Here is a 12121-nt window from a genome sequence, read left to right as displayed (position 1 = left end):
CTTCAGACTGGAGTTCTCTGCTTTTTTAGGATCAGCTGACTAGGTTTATTCATTGTCCTGGTGTCCCATATCTTTTTGGTTCATTGTTGTTTGGAAGGTTGTGGTGGGGGTGGGGGTGTCAGTCTGTTCTAACTGTAATATTGTTTTAAGAGATTTTCTTGACAATAGTTTGCCACCAAATTTCAAAACTGCTATGTAGTGAGACATTTCCTCCATAGATGGAAATATATGTCCACCACTATAGGTGCTTATCTGTCCACTCCACACCCCAACATTAATTTGGTCATAAGTTTTCTGGAATAATATACCATCCAATAAGGACTTTGTATTGTGTAGGGATGTGTGAATCGATTCGGGTACAAATTGATTTGCACCTGAATCTAGCTGATTCAGGTGATTTGGAGTTAAAACAAATCACCCCTGTGGTCCATTGGCTAGATTCAAGTCCAAATAAAATCACGCCAGATATGATTTGAATTGATTCTGGATTTGGATTAATCCTATTAATTCCCCCAGATCCCCAGTTTTCTTTCTTTTTTTTTAAGCTGAGCTCTAGCCCTTGTAGAAGTGGAGTTATGAAGCAAAATGTGTGGTCACTATTTTTCAAGTGTTTGGATTTTTTGGTGTATAATAACCTTTCCTCAGTGAATCCCTATGAGGATTCATTATGCACCTTCATTTCTTCTATTTATTTTGGCTGTCTTTGGACAGTGCCAACTGTCAACTGCCATGTGCCAACACACACCCCTCCCACCGCAAGGCAGTGGGGTACTACTCAGTTTATGTTCTAGGAATTTTTTCAAGTGTTTAGACTCTTTGATGTCTAATAACCAGTCCACATAATGAATCCCAATGAGGATTCATTACACACAAAAGTGTCTAAACACCTCAAAAATTCCTAAAACATAAACTGAGTACCCAGTGGCTTGCTGGTTGGAGGGAGGGTAGTTGGCACATGGAATACCACTTATTCCCCTCCCCAACCCACAAAGCAGTGGGGTCAAAATGAACAGAAGAAATGACGGTGTGTAATGAAGACACCAAAGAATCTAAACACTTCAAAAATTCCTAAAAAAAATAAATAAACTTAGTAGCCCAGTGTGTGTGGGTGTGTGTATGGCAGGATGTAGTTGACACATGGCAGTTGACAGTTGGCACTGTCCAATGACAGTCAAAATGAACAGAAGAAATGAATGTGTATAATGGATCCTCCAAGGGATTCATTATGAGGAAAGGTTATTAGACACCAAAGAATCTAAACATTTCAATATTCCTAAAAAATAAACTGAGTACCCCACTGCCTTGCAGGTGGGGGTGGGTGGGCGTATTTGGTACATGGCAGTTGGCACCGTCCAATGACAGTCAAAATGAACAGAAGCAATGAATTCTCATAGGGATTCATTATGAGGAAATGTTATTATATACCAAAGAATCCAAACACTTGAAAAATAGTGACAGCACATTTTGCTCCATAACTCCACTTCTACAAGGGCTAGACTTTACATTTTTTGTTTGTTTTAAAAATAAAGCTGGGGATCCATGTTAGGGTTAAGTTTTACCTTTAAAAAAAATCTGCATAAGAAAGGGGTTTATGCAGGTCTACAAATTTGTACATTTTTGTTTCCCTCCAATATGCAAATCTTGAGGTTTATTATGTGCAGTAACTTGCAGGTGATGCCGCACGGAAATCAGCGGAGACAGTACAGGTTATAGGAGGGGTGCGGGGTTTAGCCATCATTTCCAGGCATGAAACATAGTGAAGAAATACTTCCCTGTAGACCTATGGCCAGAGTCTCCATTTTTGTTTATATGGCTTTAAAATTCCATTTCACTGAAGACTGGCAACTACATAGATGCCTGACCATAGGGCGATGGTATTCCTGTGAGATATAAGGATTCATTGATGCCAGTGGGGGAGCACTTAGTTTACCTTTGTTCATTCTGCTACTTTGAGAACCAGTAATGGGTGAACTATTGCCCAGAACTGAGGACATTTATTATAGAATCCTTTCAGTGAGAAATATCCTGCTTGAGTCACTGAGGTGGCAGACAGGCAAATAAGCCAGATTCATGTGTAAAAAGTTACATGTTTCCCCTTAAATAAGGGGAAATGAGATATTCAAATTAGTTCTTAGGTCTCTTTCAAGACAAGGGATCAGGGTTTGTGGTCAGACTGTGTTGTGCAACATTCCTTTGTTCCTCAAGGGTTACAGCTGTCCAGATTTGGGTTTAGATTCTCAAATTCTTTTTTCTTCTTCCCCTTCCTCTTCCCCTCCCCCTCCCGCTCCCCCTCCTCCTTCTCCTCCTGCAACTTCAGGATGATTGGCTCCTGATTCAGCATCACCCAGGTCAGGAAGTAAGAAAGAGTGCCTTTGGTTTTTGGACTTTAAAAGGTATCTTTATTTGCCTCTAAACTTTTTTCTTTTTTGTTGTGTAAACTTTTCTACTATAGCATTGTACTGTGCTGGGTTTTATACTGTGTTCATTGTACTTGTGCAGCATTTTGGCTAACACGTTACATGAAGGCTCTTGGACTTGGGGAGTTTCCTTTTGACTCCAAGGAATATCCAGCTTATGTGACTGAGCATCTCCTTCCTTGTTTTGGGGATCGAGGGAGGGCACAGGTGGCCTCCCTGAAAGTTTCTGCTGCCTGGAAATGGTTGCTAGTGGCAACAGAAACTCAAGGGGGAGTACTGAGGGGCTGTGAAGACTTTAACAAAGAGGCACCTCTAGTTTTCCACAATCATAACATTAATTTCTGGATGGCTTTAAAAATGTGTTGTGTTCTGTCTCTCTGTAAACTTCATGTAAACAACTTAAGGAGTAACTGTCAACAGCTTATTGTTCATTGCCAATCCGTTGACATTTAGAGAAGGGTACATCCATCTCCTCAAGGGTCAAACATGTGATTGAGGTATAAATTTGGATTCTGTGGCATTTTTCAATTGGTTAGCCTCTCTGGGAGATTTTTCTGAAAACAGTGGGATATAAATATAGTAACTCATGAAAATTAAGGTATTCTCCTTTGTTTCTTCTGCTGGTACTGTCTCTGATATAGTATCTGAGGTACTATCTCTGCTGGTACACCCATGCTGGTACACCCATGCACAGTCTTTCTTCATATTCATCCATTTTTGTGTGTGAAACCTTTCTTCTACCATCTAATCCTTAACAATACTTAAAGATCTGTAACTGTACAGTATTTGCTTATATCCTGTTGGCTACTCTTGACTCTCCCTCTGTGGTCATTGAATGGGGCTTTCGTTACTTGTATTCCAATCCTGGAGAAGAGGCGGGGCTTACAAACAGCCAGCAGCAAGAGCACTGAAAACCAGTCTGAACTTGCCTCTCTGTCCACAATATATTTCATTAAACTTGAACATTAATATTCCTGATTCCACTCCACTCCCTTGTCCTTGCATACTACAACTCTTTCCCTTGGATTCTACAGTCATCGCCACTGTTAATATTTCAGATATTCTAGACTATGAACTGAGAGTGGGGACTCTCTCTTGCTTATTTTACTTTCTAGTGTCATGTACATTGATTGTGCTATGTTAATAGCTCAAGATGATAATTAATACTAGAAATCCCGTTATCTGAAATTATAGTGTTCTGAATTCATCATGCATCTCCAATGTCAGGATAGCTCTGTTTTATTCTGATAAGCCATTTATCCAACACTTTGAACGCTTGAGTGTCCTCCAGTCTTATTTGATTAAATATGGTTGTTATATTTTAATTTGAAACAAGCTTTGCAAGAAATTCAGTACAACGTGGGAATTGTGCATATTTGTCAAGATGTCTGTTGCTTACATTTCTTTCGTTTTGGGCGCTGGTAAATCTCTAGGAAAAGGGCATTCTATAAATGAAGGAAAGCTACCAAGAATGCCTTTTTGTATGTTTATGTAGGGTTGAGTTTCTATCTATCTATGACCTGACCCCACCCCCAAAATCCTTGTGCATCTAGCTGTTGATTTCGCATGGGCCTGACTTGACTCAGTGCCCTGACTGGTACAAGGGCACTGAGCCAAATCAGGCCCATGAAAACTCATTGCGAGATTGGAGTGAGTTTGGGAAAGTGACACCAACATCCTGGGGCAGTGTGGGTATTCAGAATGGCACTCAGCAGGAAGCAGCTATGTACTGCCTCCTGGAGGCAGCGTACAAGTACTATGGCAAAAAGAGATACTTGTATTGTGGAAAATGGAGTCCCAACCGCACAAGAAGCAGCAAACAAAGTAAGACTGTTTTTCTGCTAAACAAAACAAATGTGCAACAATTAGTGTGGATCCCCTGTTGTCCCTTTCATTTCCTAACCCATTTGTTTTGCAATGAATGGAACCAAAACTAAATTCAGTTTGGGTTGCATTCATTCTAAAAACAAATGCCCACATCTAGCAAATGATACATGGCCCTGGCACAGGCTACACTAGCCAGTGAATACTATGCATATAGTAGCTGAGGAAGTGGACAGAGATATTTTTTTTCCTCCCTCTCTCACAACACTAGAATCTGGGGTCATCCCATGAAACTGAAGGCTGGGAAATTTAGGACTGACAAAAGAAAGTACTTTTTCACACAGCACATAATTAACCAATGGAATTCTCTGCCATGGGATGTGGTGATGGCCACTAGCTTAGATGGTTTTGAAAGGGGCTTAGACAAATTCATGGAGGACAGGTCTATCAATGGCTACTAGTCTGTGGCTATAGGCCACTTCCAGCCTCAGAGGCAGGCAGAGGCGTATCTAGGGAAAATAGCGCCTAGGGCAAGCACTGAAATTGCGCCCCCTGTCCAAGCATTTGACACCCATCTTTCAGATAACTTTACCATAATATCAGCTGAAAAATACAAGTTAAGCTCGTTAATCTTTTAATCTTTCAAAAACTATTTAGCAGTGGACTTAGACCAAAAAATGCTGGAAAACTACAAATTTCAGTATGTGGGGGCTTATGAAATACCCAAATACTATGTGGAGATGTACTTGGAAAACTAAACAGAAGTGCCTGGCTAATTCTCTACTATGCATTGTAGCATCACCATTACATACGTTTTAAAAATCAATGGAGAATTTGACTTTTCCCAGATACTCTGTAAATAATTAAAGGATATGCAGAGTAAACTGTGTTACTGCTTGGAATATATTCTAGTCTTTCAGAAAGACAGTTAAAATGAGATAAAAGAGAGCAAGAAACTCCCAGTGGGCCTTAATATTAAGGGTTTCACACTGATTCATAGACAAACTCACCATTAATAGCCATATTAGCAAAACATCACATTTAACTCACTTATCACAAGAAGCAAAGTAAGAGCAAATGAATACATTCCTAGCTCTTAAGCGTCAACTCAGTATTCACAAGCCCTGATTCTCTGTACATAGTGCCAATCTGAATATGTGTACAGTGTCTTATATTATATTATTATTATTATTATTATTACCTGTAGCCCCTTTGGGGGGCTTCCTAAAGGCTGGGGGGGGGTTGCAAAGATTCCCCCTCACCCCGCTGGCCTCTAGGGCCTCACAGGGACCATTTGAGCATGTGCAGTGGCCGTTTTTAAAAATAATCTTTTTTTTTTAAAGGCCACTGAAAACAAAATGGCCACCTTGCATGCTCAAATGGCCTCTGCAAAGCCTGGCATGACCTAGAGCCTCACAGAGGCCATTTGAGCATGCACAGTGGCCATTTTGTTTTTTGGCAGCCATTTTAAAAAAATTAATTTTACAAAATGGGGCCCCCCTTCAAGTGGCGCCCGGGGCACGTGCCCTGCCTGCCCTACCCCTAGATACACCCCATGGAGGCAGGATGCCTCTCAATACCAGTTGTAGGGGATCAATAGCAAGAGAGAGAGCATGCTCTCATCTCTTGCATGTGGGCTCCTCAGAAGCTAGGGGTGTGTACAGAACTGGTTCCATGCGCACCTGGGAGGTGGGGTGTGTGTGTGCTTTAAGATGCAGGGAGGGTGCCCTTACCTCCCCTGCCACACTTCCCCCAGGCGCTGTTTCAAAAACCGCTGGCACAGGGCAACTGTATACTCTCTTGCCACCCCAGTCAGCATAAAACTGGAAGTGGCATGTGTGTGTGCATGTGATGCATGCCCACCATTTCTGGTTTTACCTTAACCGGGGCAGCAAGAGGGTATACAGCTGCTCCACACCAGTGGTTTTTGAAGCAGCACCTGAGGGGGGAACATAGCGGCGGGGGGGGGGGGGCGGTAAGAGCACCTTCCCTGCGCCTTAAAGCGACCCACCCCCCACATTCGTGCTGGTTCAAACGTGGGGTTTCTGAACCAGTTCATGCACAACCCTATCAGAGACATCTGGTGGGCTTCTGTGTGAAACAAGATGCTGGACTAGAAGGCATTGAGCCTGATCCAGCAGGGCTGTTTTTATGTTTCAAGTTTTTAATAAACTTGAAGCCGGCTGTGAAAACACTGCATTAATAAGCAATTTTAGCCCATTTGAAATGGGCCTTTCTTTGGATGGTGGAGGGGGGCAAATTGTTTTAGATCCAGTGTCCTGGAAAACAGCTGGATGCAGGTGAATGTTAAATGAAACTCTGCATTTAAAACAGGGAGAGGTTTCAAGTGCTTCCCGGAAAAGAGAAATGAATATTGAAAAGCAAAGAACTATTTGTTTTTTTTAATACAAAGAATTTTTCATGTAGACTAGGCCTCCCCTCTTTGATTTTTAATTTGCTTGACTGGCTGGGTGCATTTAAAACCCCTCTGTTGTTTGCGGTGTCTAAATGAAGTACAATGAGCTTGGACACTTGCATTGTGGGAAATGTTTATTCATTATTAGGGTATTAACTTTTAAAGTGCAGGGAGAAAAGGTTCAATGGCTGAAGAATTTAATCCTGCCTACGGTAAGCCTCTGAAAACCGGAAGGAATTGACCTTTGCAAACTAGAGCTTGTGTCCGCCTGCATTCCAAAGCCTTTGCAACACTGCAGCTTCCAACAGTATTAATAGAACCGAACCAGAAAGGATGGTGTTGCTGGAATGTCGAGTGCAGATAGTGGCAAGACTTCCCTTTTGTCTTCTTGCTTTGCCCATGCAGAACAGATACGAATGTTGTACTCGACACATGAGGGGACAAGCACTTATCTGGTGCCATTTGCCTCTGCTGCCTGCATTACTTTTTGTCAGATAGCGGACGCAATTGCATTTCAAGAAACACTCGGTGCTCCCATTAATGTGATTTTTATTACCAGCTTCTGCTTGCTTAAGGGCTGCATCATCAATCAATTTCTCTGGATTTTATTCAGCCTCAGCCCCTGTTGCTGAATCATTCTACCCGCTGAAGATGCAGTTCCTCCCCTTGTCTTTCTAATGCAAGGAAGATAGTGGGAGAAGTCAACTCCAATCTCAAGGAAACATGCGGAGGGTAGATTATTCATGTGATGACTGGAGGACGTGTGAAACTGGGGTTCTCTGCTATTATTCACGCAGCCGAACTGGTGTGCTGCGAATGGAAATGGATTCCAGCAGAGTTTAGCATATGCTGCAATAATTACAAGTCTGCTCCTGCATATTTCAGACTCTCTGGTGATCCGAACAACCACTTTCTCCCCATGTCACTCAAACATAAGATCATTGTGTTGTGTTTTTTAGACAATTAATCAGCAGAGTGGGGGAGGGAATGATAGCTAGCTCATGTCAAGCTTATCAGGTGAGGGCTAGAACTTTAAACTGAACCTGTGCATTGGCTCAAGTATCAAAACTGTATTCTTAACTATTGAAAGGAGTGTGTGGAGTGTCTCTTTCTGCTTCATCCCATTGTTTTCACTCTTTTTCCTCCCTAGCCGAGATATTATACTGGCTCATTTGAACTCCACATATATTCCCCATTTTTCTTCTTTCCTCTCCCTACTTATCCCCATGGTTTGTTCTTCCTTGTCATCTCCCCATGGCACTGCCTCTCATTCCTGGTGCATATTGATGCTCCTCTGACGCAGGGATATCATGTATGTGAACAACTGTGGAATAATGGGGCAATTGCATGTAACAGAGGAAAGGAATGTGTTCTTTGTGCACACTCTCCAACATCACACAGGTGATGTTGCCCCTGCCATCTGAAGTGAGGTAGGTAGTGATTGGGAAGTGGTGTCAGGCCTTGCCCTGGCCTTGAGCCAGGCTGCTTCTGGGTAGGGCAGAGGGATCCAATTGCAGAGCAGGCAGATGAAGGACAAAGGGGATAGAGGCAACAGAAGTAGTCAAGCCAGAGACGGAATGCATCGTAGGAACCAGACTGGTTAAAAATACCAAATGAGGCAAGCTAAAGTGAGGCTGGATTGGGCAAGGCAGGGAATCTATGCTATTACTCCAGGTGAGTGATGATGGCATGTGCACAAAGTGAGGTCTGTGTTCATGTTTGGTGCCAGACCGGTTTGGGTGAAAGCCGAACAGGTTTGGCACTCCGAGGCACCACGGGGCGGGGGAGTGGCGGGTGGCACCTTTAAAGGGGAGTACAGCAGGTCCTTACCTGCTCTCTGCCACTCCTTGCAGCTTCCTGCTGTGGTGGCACTCCCCACAACAGCCAGTGTGTGGTGGCAGCACCGCGCCCACACACACGGCCTCCGCGCAGGCTAAAAATAATACAATCCATCTTGTAAAATATGGATGCCAGTGCTATCAAGCAGGTAATTTTAAAGTCACACATTGGCCTATCAAAGAGTGGACAAATAAGTAACGAATGATTTATAAACTGCCTTCAAAACATTTCCTGGCTTTGATGTATAAGATTGGTCACTTCCATGTAAAACATTTGGTGAAAAAGGATTTAATTCTATTGATTTTAGGGATCCACTGGTGCTGTTTCACAACCTGAAAGGTAGGGGTGTGTAGAACTGGTTGGAATCGAACCACGTTGGATTTGAGCAGGCCCGGTTTGACCAGTTCGAGCTCAAATGAGACCTCCCCCACAAAAAAACAGGTAACTCGGCTGGCTGCTGGCCCGCAGTGCAGTGGGGGCTGTTGCCACCAGGGAGCTGCTGCCACCACACCTGGTAAGGTGCCCTCTCACCCATCCTCCAACCCCTTTTATGTAGGGAATCCCCCTTTGCTTACAAGCAAGGCCCTCAAACTGGGCCAAAGTGGTTTGACCCGGTTCAATAGCATGAAGCGCACCACCAGCTGGTTCTAACAAACTGGTGCATTCAAATTCAAACCGACCTACCACTTGCGGTTCTGTGCACACCCCTATTGAAAGGCAGCCTGTCAGTGTAGCATGATGAAGTTGCTGAGCAGCAACTTAAAACCACTTCGGGACAGTTGTGCAGCATTACTTCTAGTGGGAAGTAGCTGCTGCCCCGGGAAAAGAATATTAGACCAGGAAAAGAATATTCTCCAATTCGAATTAATTCAAGGGGGATGAGAATATTTCAGAATGAGAGTATTTCATACAGGAATAATTTGAATTTGCATATCTGTCCTTAGATGGCTCCTTGGAGGAATTTTAACACAGTATTCAGATCTCCAGAATACTTAAGAGAGCATATGTTGGGGGCAGGGGCAATCAACAGAGACTTTTTTAAAAGCTGCATAAGTGGCTGATAGAGTCTATTTCATGAGCAAAATAACATTTTGGGAGGAGCAGAGAAGAAAATCTGGACTTCCTGAGTCTAGTGGCCTAAACTGAGGACTTCCTTAATTTGCAATTCCAGGTTGTTCCAAGCACCTATAATGTTTGATTCCTTAGGAGTTTCTGTTTTGATGCTGTGGAAAGAGATTATTAGAACAATCTGATCTCTCAACTTGTTTGAAGGATATACTTTGATAGTATACAAATAAAGGTTTATACATTATAATGGCTAATCCAAGCTCTCTACTTTAATTGGTCCATTTTTTCATTTTTTAAACTTATTTTATATTTTATATTCCGCTCTTCCTCCAAGGAGCCCAGAGCAGTGTACTACATACTTTTCTCCTCACAACAACCCTGTGAAGTAGGTTAGGCTGAGAGAGAAGTGATTGGCCCAGAGTCACCCAGCTAGTGTCATGGCTGAATGGTGATTTGAACTCAGGTCTCCCTGGTCCTAGTCCAGCACTCTAACCACTATACCACAGTGGCTCAAATGTAAAGGTTAGTTTGGAGCTTATTTCTTATTCTTATTTCTTATTCCAGAAAACTCTGTTTCTGGAAATGATAGTGTAACAACTATCCGGTGAATATTAGAAGAATATCTCAGAACTCAGCAGAAAATTCTCAGAATTATCCACCTCACATTCTTCCCCTGAGAATCTTTGGATAATATTTTAAGGCACATTCTGTTGATTGTGGCTGGGGGTGATGGTAGTTCAACAACAGCTGGAGAGCCAAAGGTTGCCTATTCCTGGTTTAGGGCATTAAACATCACCACCAGCAGCTTTAATAGTGCCCAGTTTCTAACTTGTAACCAGGTGCAGCCACACGAGAGCAGGTGTAGTGTATTCTGAGGTCCTCATTCCAGAGAAGATTGTTGCAGCTGGATTCTGGGATATTGGTGAAGTGCAAAACCTTTGAGTGGGGTTTCCAAAAATTACTTGAAGTGCTCTTCTAATAATGTAAGTTTATAACTCACCAAGCCACAGAAAGTCCATTACTTATGTGCTGTGGCTTATCTGGTGCTAAGACTCGCTAGTTTTGCAGGTGGGCCTGCAAATCCAGGAGAATTCTTAAGCCTCTGATGAGCTACCATATATGGCTGCTGGATTATGTATGGTCTGCTGGGCTACAAGTTTTGCAGGCCTGACTTTATGGTTGACACTTTCCCTGCCTAGTGATGTCTCATTCTCTGATAAAATGGTTCCAAATGAAATCTAAAGACAGTGAAGAATTAAGAAAGGCTTTGCTGTCATATTTTGGCAAGACCCACATTTCACCAAACACAGAAATGGGAAATGACACTTCATAAAGGCTTGAAATTAATTCATATTTATTGGTGTGAGTTTTCCCCCTTTCTTCCAGGGAAGAACTTTTAAAAGATTTTTCTTCTTTGGAAACTTACAAAGGCAGAGGCAAGAGACATGACAGTCTATTTAAAAAGCTCTCTTATTTCCTTATTTTCTTTCTGTCTTTTTTATTTTCTTATCAAAGATGTTCAAAGGCTATTCAAGAATCTAGACTTCTGGATGCTTATCCAAAGTGAATATCTAGCCCCTTTGAGAGTAGCTCATGAATACAGTAGTTAGCTTGCTGTCAAACCATTCAGTTGAGGGTTTTTTTTTGTAAACCCAATGTAGTATAACTCTATTATGAAGAGAACAAAAGATTATGGCATGTGCAGTGTTGATTGCTGCCATAGAAGTGGTGGACTTGTGAAAGTAGTGAGTTCTGCAGTCTTAACGCTGAAGTTATAGCTTTGTGTGATTGGAAAAGGAGGTAAATGAATAACAGAAGCATAAATGGTTTTTGGTTGAAACTATAATGCAGGTAGTTTCAAAAGTTGAAATGGTGTATGGAGGATCAGTTCATGAGTCATAATAACATGGGCCCTGTTCAAAGGAACTGTGTTCCTTTGTAATCTTATCCTAGAGGCCTGATGACTGCTTGACCATAAAGATGTCAGACCTAAATCAGGTTTGTATATCTCTCCCCTTAAACTACTACTTATGACCAGGGCTCAGGAAGATCGGTTGTTTTAATAAATACAGTACTGTACAGTTCACAGCTTACTTTTTCTAAATGGAAAGATGAGCAAGACTAGATGAGAGGAAGGTACATCCAGAACTGGAGAGACTTAGTAAATTGAGATTTCTTCTGGAAATTGCCATCTGAATATGTACCTTTAAGTTATTTGGTGTAGTTCAAAGCTTTGCATATGTCCAGAGATGACAGCACTGCAAAATACAGTGCCACATATAACACATTGAGTTGGATCCTAGCATTTTGCACTGCAGAGCTCTGTGGCCAGTAGCTCCTTCCATTAATGGGATAAGAGTAGGGATGTGCAAATTGATTCAGGTTCAAATCGATTTGTACCTGAGTCTAGCTGATTTGGGTGATTTGGAAACAAAACAAATCACTCCTGTGGTCCATTGGCTAGATTTGGGTACAAATCGAATCACTCCTGATTTGATTGAAATCGATTTGAGATTAAGATCCTCCTATTAATTTCCCCAAATTCCCAGCTTTCATT

At 42.2% G+C, this 12121-nt stretch overlaps 1 long non-coding RNA gene across 1 annotated transcript in view; it reads left to right on the top strand.

The window, feature by feature from the left end:
* The first annotated feature begins 2316 nt into the window (after positions 1 to 2316).
* Positions 2317 to 12121, top strand: part of LOC128323618 (uncharacterized) — a 91374-nt gene continuing 81569 nt past the window's right edge. The window contains exon 1 of the long non-coding RNA XR_008306391.1: positions 2317 to 2393. This is a non-coding gene — a long non-coding RNA (uncharacterized LOC128323618). The remainder of the gene's footprint in view (positions 2394 to 12121) is intronic.

This window comes from Hemicordylus capensis, chromosome 4 (genome assembly GCF_027244095.1).
Source record: "Hemicordylus capensis ecotype Gifberg chromosome 4, rHemCap1.1.pri, whole genome shotgun sequence".
NCBI classification, from domain to species: Eukaryota; Metazoa; Chordata; class Lepidosauria; order Squamata; family Cordylidae; genus Hemicordylus; species Hemicordylus capensis.
This window is presented reverse-complemented; position numbering and strand designations above follow the sequence as displayed.